Below are 11,172 nucleotides of genomic sequence, written 5' to 3' on the forward strand. Positions count from 1 at the left end.
GAAAAGTTTTTTTTCTATTTTCTCCCTCAAGATTTCAGTAGAATATGACACACAAAAAAAGAAAACTGAAGAACAAATAATGATAATAACAACTAAAATAATGATGATATTATAGTTATGTGTTACAATAGAAGACCAAAATAATCATGCATCTCATGAATACTAACTTAAGCTCTTATACTGAGCTGAAAAAAAGTAGCAGTACCATAATAGTTTTCCATGTGTTAGCATTGTTTTCCCCCCCACCAAAAAAACCTCTGTTTAGCATCGCAATACATAAGTGTCCTCCTTCAATAACAACCCCACCTTCTAAGACAATATACAATCTGGCTCTCTCCAAATCTTATTTACCATCTTTGATATGATTTTTTTATTTTATCAATTGGTGTTTGTGTTATCCACTTATATTTAAAGTTTACAAATAGGGCTTCTTTACACAACAAACATGGACGTTAGCAACAATTCCCGACTCAAATTAGGTTGAATTTTGCTGCTTCTGCTAGTCTATACAAGACACTACATGTTAGTAGTCGTATCTAGAAAATACAGCAGTTTCTTTCTCCCTCATAGCACAAACACATTTCCTTATCTGCAGTGTTAATAAAGTTTTTCATCAGTGCAGCGGTGGTTATTTTTCCCGGGCGACACATCATTAATCCCAATCCTATGACTTTTCAGGAAAACTGCCCAAACAAATACTGGAAAACATAATTGGATCCAAGTTTAATTCAAGGTATTCATAAAGAATCAGAATCAGAAAACCTTTTATTACCAGTTGTTGTTGGAAAAAAAACCCAGGAATGTGTTTTATCAACATTACAGAATATAGAAATGGAATAATATGAATTGAATAATAGGAGATTAATAAAATAAAATCAGATAAATTAAAATAAGAGATATTCCCATGAAATGGTTTATAAAAATAAATACATTAAATTGAGTTAAATATTCATGATCGGGACAGCACACAGGTAGAAAGATTTCTCTAAATGACGATGAAGGTGGAACAACAAGGTAGCAAAATCCACAAGTCACTCAACTTGATTCTGTTTACGATTGTTTCCTGTAATCCGTCATCAGAGTAAAGATCAAATGATTCCAGTCAGAGTCAATTAATTTCCCATCTCGGTCCACTCTAACGGCACGGATCTCCTGAGCATTGCGTAACACATCTAGGAAGCACACAAATGGTGGGATCACAAGCTGTTTGCAGCCAGGATGAAAAAGCCTCCCCGTGTTTGACGTTAATGTGGATGGATGGTGTCGGGAGTGATGTATGGCCACGTCTTCCCGAGGCCGTATCAGGGTCCTGGTGGCTGAACGGTGGCGCCGCTGATCTGCGGCGGCACAGAGTGATGTCCCAACAGGCTGTTACACATGTGACCGCGGCGGCAGAGGAGGGAGTGGGATTCACCGGTCGAGAGGTTGCAGTAATTAGACTTGACCACAGTGCTGCTCATCCATTATTCCTGCTCCCGACTCCCACAGCTGCTCATTTGGAATTTCCTCCAGTCGTGTCCTGATCTCACTTAGTAAAGTGAAAGTGTGTTCAAGAGTGCTGAGTGTGTGTTCTGGGAGCCATCCAAGGGTTTGACTCATCGCTAACCTTTTTTCACCAGCAGAATATAAAACAGCTTTTGGAGAGTTTTTCAACATTTTTACAGATGTTGGCCAGTTTTTAATGAGGAATTTCAGTTAGAGTTCATCCGATTTACATCATTTACAAAACCTGACCGAGGCCGGAATGGGTTTGATAGTGAGAACATCCGTCATCCAGTTCTAAGTGCTTGTGTTTGGTGTAGGACAAAATGAAACTACTTTATAAAGTTCTCCCCTGTCTGAAATCTCGGCAAAAGAAAGGTTACGGGAGTTGGGCCCATTATGTCGCAATAATGGGCGCCACTCCTCCTGCAGAAGCATCCTTCTTTCTTTATGCACGAGTCCCATGGAGGTGGAGAAAATCACTTTGCAGTGGGCGGGGCTTGAGCACATTTTCTAATGTAAATATTTAAATGAAAAGAGAATTTTTGAACAACCGACAAAAGACACATACTGATGAGTACAATAGAGTTCCAACATCTATTCAAAACACACTTAAATCATCAAAATAAAGCATATCGATCCATCATATCCATGCTCTACTTGACCTGACTCAAATCTGCTTGACGCTAATCTGTTGTGTTATCTTTCCACTGAGTCATTGAAACTTAGCGCTGCGACGTTAGGAGGCCATGGTGAACTATTCAAGAACCAAAACATCTGGGGCGTCATATGAACAAAGAAGTTTGTTGAACTTCTACTAAATACGGCTGGACACTCAAATCCAGAAAATGGTGCACGTACAAAAATATTGAGATGTATGAATCTGCACGAAAACACAAATAAAACCACTCCCTCTTTGTACATCCAAATTAACGTAGAATTAATCGCAGCCTTGTTCGTCCCTTTCCACACCCTCATTAACATATTTTAATCATATTAAAATGAGCCAGAGTCTGTTATTTTTCTATCTGCGATCAGAAAAAACAAGTGAAAACATTAATTTATACTTGATTAACAATTTATATTAATTAATTTAAACATTTCTGACATGGACCCACATACTCAAATGTAAATTAGTGCAGACGAGCTCCTGGTGTAAATGTTTATATTTTACATACATTGTTATAACGCAAATACTTTATTTAAAGAGACGAACAGGGGCTTATTTGAAACATCTTGAAATTGAGTTTAACAAGAATAACACTGAAAATCAGTAACTTAAAGCGCTGAGTAGTGATGACGATGATTGTCTGAGCTTCACATGAATTTGTGGCACAGCTGCGCAACACACAAATTAACAAATCATGTGACGTAGTATTTATATACGTTTCTTTTTCAAGGAAATCCCTCAGATCACGAGAACACATGAGGGAAACTTCAGTTGATTTTTTTCTGCAGGTTCAGTTTGATCAAACTTAGTGATGTTGTTCCACAAGAACGTCTGTGACTCTTGTAGAGAAAGACTTGAAGCGATCAGACGCTGATCATTTTGTTCGTTATATAATAAAAACAAGCTTAAAATTCCTTTACATTTTTTCTGAATAGCATGAAATAACAGATTAAAATATTTAGTATAAAATGAACAGTGTTGTCTTAATAAAAACAGATCGTATATTTGGTGAATGAGAATATGTTTATAAGTTTGTGAATAATTTAATATCCACTCGTCTAACTAGAAACACTTGTGTGTGTATTGATTTTTGATCAATATTGATCGTTAATGTAACTCTGATGTGAACATTTCAACGTGACTAGTGAGGCAGACTGATGCATCTGAGCAGTAAATAAAAACGTACGCCACCTACAAACAAGTCGAGTAGTCCAACCTTTTTAACAATCGTCACAATTTATCAATCGTTATTGATACATATGGACTTTGACGTGGAAAAGCATGTCTGAGCGTTTTTTATGACCCCTTAGTACATGAGGCCACTGGACCACAAGCCATGGAACAACTTACAGACGGTATTCCTTCTAACATTGTTGTTTTTTTTAATGGCAGTTTGTCTCTTGTTGAAGACTCTTCAATGATGTCACTCTCTGACCATCGGTGACTACCAGTTGGACAAGATCACCTTTTTAGTGCGAACTTGGCTCGCTATTCACATAAAATCACGATTCTAACTGCTACAATTCAGAATGGATATAAAATGTCTCAAAATCTATATTTAAAAAAAAATTAAATCTTCTAACTGTATTCGTTATTAAATTGTGATGTGCAGTTCTGGAACACACAAAAACAATAATGAAAAACAGAAAGTTGAACATGGCATACACAGTGTGTAAGCATTGCAAAAATAAGATCAAACACGTCGGCAACACAACAGATGCTGATATAGCGATGCAGGGATGGGATCACAGACGCAGAGTAGAGCCAGCTGCAGACCGAAACACACTGTAGTGCTTTACCCAGCTCTCACCCCGATCTGAGCAGGAGAAAAAGATACATTTTATTTTCATGATTATTATTCTTTAATATTCTGACCGAGAAATGTAATTTTTTTTCTTTTTGCAGCAGTTGTGTTCCATATGATATGTTTGGAACTAATTTTCTTGTGACATTGAATTTAACTTCAACTGTACCATGTTTGTTACACAGAAGCATTTATTGTTTCAACTCATTTCCTAGCTAGCTACCTAGAGTAGCACACACAGGCATGTTGCTCAGAATTGAAATGATGATGATGATGATGATGATGACAGTCATACTCTGAACACTGTCATCAGTGAGCAGAGAAGCAGAATGAGTGCACGAATGCTCCTACCCAGGTGCAAAACAAATAGACTCAGGGACTCATTCATTCCTCGGGCTATTCAATTGTACAATTCTGAGTTCGGTGGCAGGAGTGGAGTGAGAGTATCTGGATGTTCTGTTCTATGTTAGTCTTTGTATCCTTTGTCTTTGTTGTTTTTCTTTGACCTATGTTCTTTGTCTTTATCTTTTGACTTAGATTGTGTCATCTTGTTCTTTCTCTTTATGTTCTTCTTATTATTTTATTTTTATTTATTATTTTGTATTGTTTATGAAAAATTGCTGGCTATTGGAAAAAAAACAATCTCCCGAAGGAGACCTCCTGAGGGATCAATAACCTTATTCGTTTTACCTTACCATACCTTACCTTAAATGCTAAACTGCACTCTTTATTTTAATCAAGAGACACTTTGCTTTTATGTAACAGTTGAAACAACACATCTATTCATGGATGAATGTTTAAAACCCAATAAATATGAAGAGACTTTAATGGCTTTAATGGCAAGTAGATTAACATCAGAAATCCAAACAGATATGATTTTGATAAAATTAGTTTTGAAATTAAATTGAATTGTTAGATAGTGAAAAATTCCCAACCCCAATGGTCACTTCTCCATCAATTCAACGTGTGTCTTCACGCGACGCCACACAAGTACCACAACATATATTAAAAATGTTGAAGCCTACTACCATTGAACCTTTCAATCTGTGTAAATGAGTGTTTGTTTTGCCCTCTGCGATCAACTAGCATCCATCTAGAGGATTTCTCACCTTTCAACATCACCAACACCAACAATTTGATTTAAGTCATGCATTTTTTTAAAGAAAAGATAAGTCAAATATCATCTATTTAATCATAATTTAAACAATTTCAATAAAGCTTTACCTTACCTTACCTTATCTTAAAGGGCTAGAATCGCAAAATCGAGTTGACTTTCTACACTAGAGGCTCTCGCGATATTCACCTTTTTTGTCTGTGTAGCATGTTAGCCTTTAACTTTCTGAGCTTAAAATATAGACTTATTTAAGTTCTTCAATACAAGATGGACATTACAGAGAAATAGTATTGAGTTATTTGGATGTTTTTACGAGTGTCTTTTTGGACGAAGATAAGGAGAAAGACGACTCAGCTCCAGTCGATACATTAAAATGAACGTTTTTGCCTATTACTCTCAAAAGGAACAGATAACTTTTGAATTTTAGGTGAACTGTCACTTTAACTCTACAACTGAGTTTTTACAAGACATCGGTAGACATCCGACCACAGTAATATTGTCCCCTTTGTTTATTTCATGAATTAGTTGTGACAGCAGGTGGCAGTAGCGTTCCAGACTCTCTTGCACGACACACAGTAGCCGTGAGTTATTAGCTTCTTCTGAACTAATGAAGTGATGATTGGTGGATCCAGTGTCAGGGTCTCAATGATACATATGGAAATAATTTAACAGTCAAGTCAACAAAGTCCTACTAAAAACTGAACTGGGACCGACACATAAACAAACAAAGAATGACACATGGTGGTCAATACTCACTCACACACAATCCACGTGGTGATACAGGACACAACGGAAAAGACTAATCATCCGTCAATCAACATTTCCCAAGAATTGTTGTCCGTCACGTTACCTCCTTGGAGGAGGTAATTGTGTTGTTTGTTGTTTCAGATCAAGTCCTCACGGTTTAATTCTGCTCTCAGGTCAGGAGACAAAGCAAGTGCAAGTGGAAGCAAGTGAAGGATAGTTTAGGCTGCTCTACTCATGGAGCAACAATGCTATGGTTGCTGTGCCTCAGATTGATAGTTAGAATCTCAGTGACCGAAACAGTATTGAATATAGAACACCAGCACCAATTAAAACAAGGAAACCCAGTTTTCAAAATTGTAAAATCTACAAAACCCGCACCCAGTAATTAAAAGTTTCAATAAAAGTCTGGAGTCATTTACAGGCTGTAACAATAGTTTTGTTTAGCTGTGACTTCATTAATATTAATATGCAGCAGAAGCTTTGTCCTGCATAAGAAGCTGCTGGGTTGATGATTTGAACAAGTCTTCTGAACGCAGCGGAGCACAACCCTAAGCCACTAACAATGAGAGCAAAACTCTTCCACCCTCATTAGCTTCTCTCCGCTCACTCAAACATCGTTCACCAAGTACACACTGCTGCCGGGGGATGAATAACCATAGTCAAGGAATCACTCCGGCTGAGATTTGACCTGAATGTGGCTGCTGGTGGCTGCATATCCAGGCACGAGAGCTCCTGCTGTGTTTCTTAAAACATGAATGACTGTGAATATATAAATAATAAATATATTCAGAAACGTTTTCATGTAGTGACAGGGTGCCACAATCTTTGGTTTAGTTTAACTTCTACACACAACTTTTGCTTGTCTTCTATATATTGGGCAAATGAGAGGATTAAATAATTGTCATTTATATTAATGTGTTAGTTCACCCAAAGTTTAAATTTCACTCATTTTCTGCTCGCCCTAATGTCGACTAAGGATCAGGATTATTTTCAAAATAATCTGTTTTCTTTTTACAGTCATAGACAAAAATGTGTCCTTTTTAATGTATGAACTGGAGCTCAGTGTTATGAAGTTGTTTAAGTTAAGTTGATCAATTCCTTATGTTGAGGCTTCAATACAAGAAGGACTTACCTTACCCTTAGTCGACATGAGGGTGAGTAGAAAAGGAGTGAACATTTTGACTAAAATATCACTTTAGATTAAGGGGGACAACTTTAAGGATGTTTAAATCTTATATAACTATTGTTTTTTAAACTGCATTAACACTATTTTATATATTTTTCTTATTTAATATGGGTTTCTTCACAAAAGTACAGAATAATAAAACTTTTTTATATTAATAATAGTAATGATTCATTGTATCTTTCACCATTTATAATGCAGTAGTGGCTTAAATTAACTACTGTATATTAAATATATATATTTAATACAATATTTTTTATTTAATTTAATTTAATGTACTACAAAATAGGAACATGTTTAAGTTTTTAAGGGAAAATTGGTAATATTGCAGAAAACAGTCTTTAGGGAGACCCTTATTTCTTACTCGAAAGTGCAAGTCTTGTAATTGAGTTCATGGCAAGTATACATTAACATTGTGGATATATTTTTGTGCTACTTTGTGGCATCACATTTATAAAATGTTTTAACATAATTATAAAGGAAAAAAAACGAGATGACAATATTCAGCGATCAGATGATAAAATACTGATTGATATGGATCTTTACGGTGGTGGGTACATGCTTTTATTAGGCAACCCAGGTCTGTTCCTAGTACTACGAAAACAAAATGAAGACCTAAGATACATCAAAAGACTTCAAAAGCGACAATTTTAAATGTATGACGAGCAGTTTGTCATTTATAAAAAAAACTATTTGTGTTTGTTTCAATGATAAAGTTGTTGCTGGAGTTGCTGGTTGGAGGTCTGGCCTCCTCCCCTAAGAGGTGAACAACAAGGTCAGCCTCTCTCCTGTGGTTTCCTCTGCAGCACAGTAGCCTGACTTCCTGTGAAAGATTAGCATCTCTCCTCTCATATTCTCACTGATGCTTATCTTTTGAGCCTGCAAGTGGCAACTCCCCAAACATCCCTACACCTTCGCCCCCCGGTGTCGGCCTGTCAGTCTGGCAGCTCATCCTGTGTCCTCAACCTCCATCACCTCCACGTCCTCCAGCCAACTACCCAGAAGAGAGCCGGCCTCCCGTCAGCCGTCCGGGACCTGTCACAGGGAAACCAGATCCTGCCCGCAGGGTTCAGAATCAAGGAGTTGAATATGGATGAAGTGTGAGGAAAATGAGTCCAAACAGTGACTTATTAAGGTCATGCTTTGAAAACTCGAGCATCAGTGCCTTACAGGAAACACGTGTGGTGTCGAGCAGAATAACCACATGGTGACAGGAAACAAATTACAGCAGTATTTTTTTCATTATTTATGTTCTATGTATACTTAATATACCGTAAATGTTATAAAATCAGAAAATGCCCATGAGAACAATTTGAAGCTTGACTAATATCTAATATGTAGTTGAATATTATATTGATACATATTGATCAATAGAATATAAAATTAAATGAATAATTATCAAGAATATATATTTATATATATATATATGGAAACTAAATCAATTCCTTTCAGAAAAAAAAGGCCCATGAGAACTATTTGAAGTGAACTAAGATATTTTTGAATATTACATTGATTCATATTGATAAATATAAAATTAAATAAATCTTCATCATGAATAGATAAATATTTTAAATTAAATTAATTCCCTACATAATCAAAACAGTAAGGTTCAAAGTAAGTTCATTCCTTCTTCTTTTTCTTTTTTTTACAGTTTCCCAACCTTGTTATTCACTTTATGTCTTAAATGTAGTATATGCATTAAATAAATTAGGATCTTTAAACAAAAACTATTTTATTCCACCTCTATTCTTACCAAATACCAGAGAAGCAGTGTTTTAAATGTTTTTCATCTCCTCTAGTAGAAGTGAAATTAGGCCACAAAAACTTCTGAATAGCCCACTTTCTTGCCAATATATCTTTTCCAAACTGTGGCACAGCTGATCCTGATCTTTCTGTGTTTGTAGTTCAGGTGATTTATTCCCGCTACACTGGGTCAGAGGAGAACCCAGCAGTCGTCTCCTCTAATCTAAAGTGTATAAAAGAAGGATGAGCCGGTGTCATACAGCCGGCTAGATAGCATCTGAGCGAGGGAGTCTCACTATCTCTCTGATGAGTGTGATTCAGCGGCGTGAATAATTAAAGCTGCGAGCGCTGATAGGAATCTGGAGAAGCCGGGGTCGGATAATACTAGACGGATATCGGGGGCCTCTGGTGCGTCGAGGGTACGGCAGGACGATATTAGTCACCGCGGCTGTGCCCCGAGCAGCCTGTGGGGCACTGAGATGAAGGTCAGGAGATGATGGATGCGTCCAGACCAGAGGTGGCTCTCAGCCCAAGTTGACTCCAAAATGATTTTCCCCCCCAACATGAATTTACGAGCTTGACCGAGGACCGGGGCGGAGCTGCGTTAGGTGGGGAAGCGTGAACTATGTGGTGTACCGCGTTCCATCAATGTTTCAGAAGAAGATGACCTCCATCACATATAACTGATCCCTGCTTTTGTCATTCCAGTGCTTAAGAAGCCATTTGTTATCGCTGACAAGAGCTAAATCAGGTTCTGAACCGCTGATCTAATTAAACATCACATAGTGACCTCTAAACAACATGACACTGTTTCATAAAGCATCATCAGACCATCACTACTAATACGACTTCAGAGAAAATCTGGTCAAAATAAAAAATCTTTCAGACAGTAATAATCAATATGACAGAAATAACATAAAAACATTTTCTGTTCTGTGTCGCCCAGTAACAAATGCCTGTACTTTTGAGTTTGAGATTAGTGATGGGCATATGAAGCTTTATGAAGCAGTGTCATGTTGTTTAGAGGTCAGTAGGTGGCGCTATCGGTTTAAAAATGATGTGATGTTTCATTAGAACAGTTGTTCAAAACAAAAGGAAAATAGAGCAGAGACTGCCATCTAGTGGACTCTGAAAATAATGACACAGCTTCATGAAGCTTCAACAGTTTTAATAACCCAGTTAATATGTTGATGCCTGCATGTAGTCATTTGTAACTGTTGTAGTCTTCATCCTGATCGACCAAGGCGATCTGCACTGCATTTTATTCGAAAAGTTTTCACCATATAGTCTACGATAAATTCACACCCATTTTTTGCCTTGGTGACAGAAGGGTTCAGGTGTTAATTTGTCTCCAACCACTCTCCCATTGTCCAGTTTTTAGTCTTTTTTAGTCTTTAATTCACACTTTCAGAATGAAAGAAGTTATTTATCGGTTCAAGGAAATGAAATCAGCACCACAGAATCAACAGAGTGTGTGTTAGCATTAATGTTAACCAGCTTTAGCTCAAATCATTTCAATGATTTAAGAAAAACAGACATCAGAAGTAGCTGATAACAATGTAAATTGATTGAAATAGCGGACCAAAGAAGTGGTTTCAAGAAGCTTTTATATGTGATTGGTTGAGCACTAGTGTAGGAACACACTTGGTTGATCTCACTGCAGAAAGAGCGATGAGTAGGCGTGATTGAAAAAAATACTTTGAAATAATGAAAGTGCAATTAAATCAAATTCTTGTCTATAGTCCCTTTATGCACTGTTTATTATGGATCTTTTAATAAAATGAATACAAAACAAAATTAGCAATTTAACGAGAACTTTATCTGAGTTTAATAATGCCTTAGTGTGAATACTTGAACACAAGTGTGGACACACAGATCAGTACATTGACCAGTGAGTCAAGCTCTTCTCACCAGACATTCAATTTCTAAATGTTTCCTCATTTTATTCAGTCCGAGATACAGGGGATGAGCATATTATGTCTTCATGTTACTCTGAGTTAGTCAGTTAAGTGTTGCGGAGTAAAGGGTCGCTGCAACGTTCTGGCATATTTGCTAGAAAGCAGGATATTATTTCTTAAAGGTTACAATATTAAATGTGACCGGGCTCATATCAAAATCCACTTTGCCGGGTAAAAAGCAGGGTTTTTTTTTTTTTTTTAATGGGAAAATGTCACCATGTTCCTTCTGAAAATATTAAAAAAGAGATTAATAAACATCCAGACTTGGATGTAGCAGAGAAGATAAATGGAGAGTAAATGTCAGTCAAATTGGGTTTTTGAAGTGAAGAAAATGATTCAAGTCTAATGAACAATCTGTCTGTAAGTAAATTAACAGTTCAATTATTGGAATCAATCATTTTCTCTCTTGTTCACTATTTGATTTATCTACTACATGTTAAACAGTGGACTGTTATTCAATATAATTTTTGG

The sequence above is a fragment of the Callionymus lyra genome, chromosome 9 (genome assembly GCF_982586985.1).
Source record: "Callionymus lyra chromosome 9, fCalLyr1.hap1.1, whole genome shotgun sequence".
NCBI classification, from domain to species: Eukaryota; Metazoa; Chordata; class Actinopteri; order Syngnathiformes; family Callionymidae; genus Callionymus; species Callionymus lyra.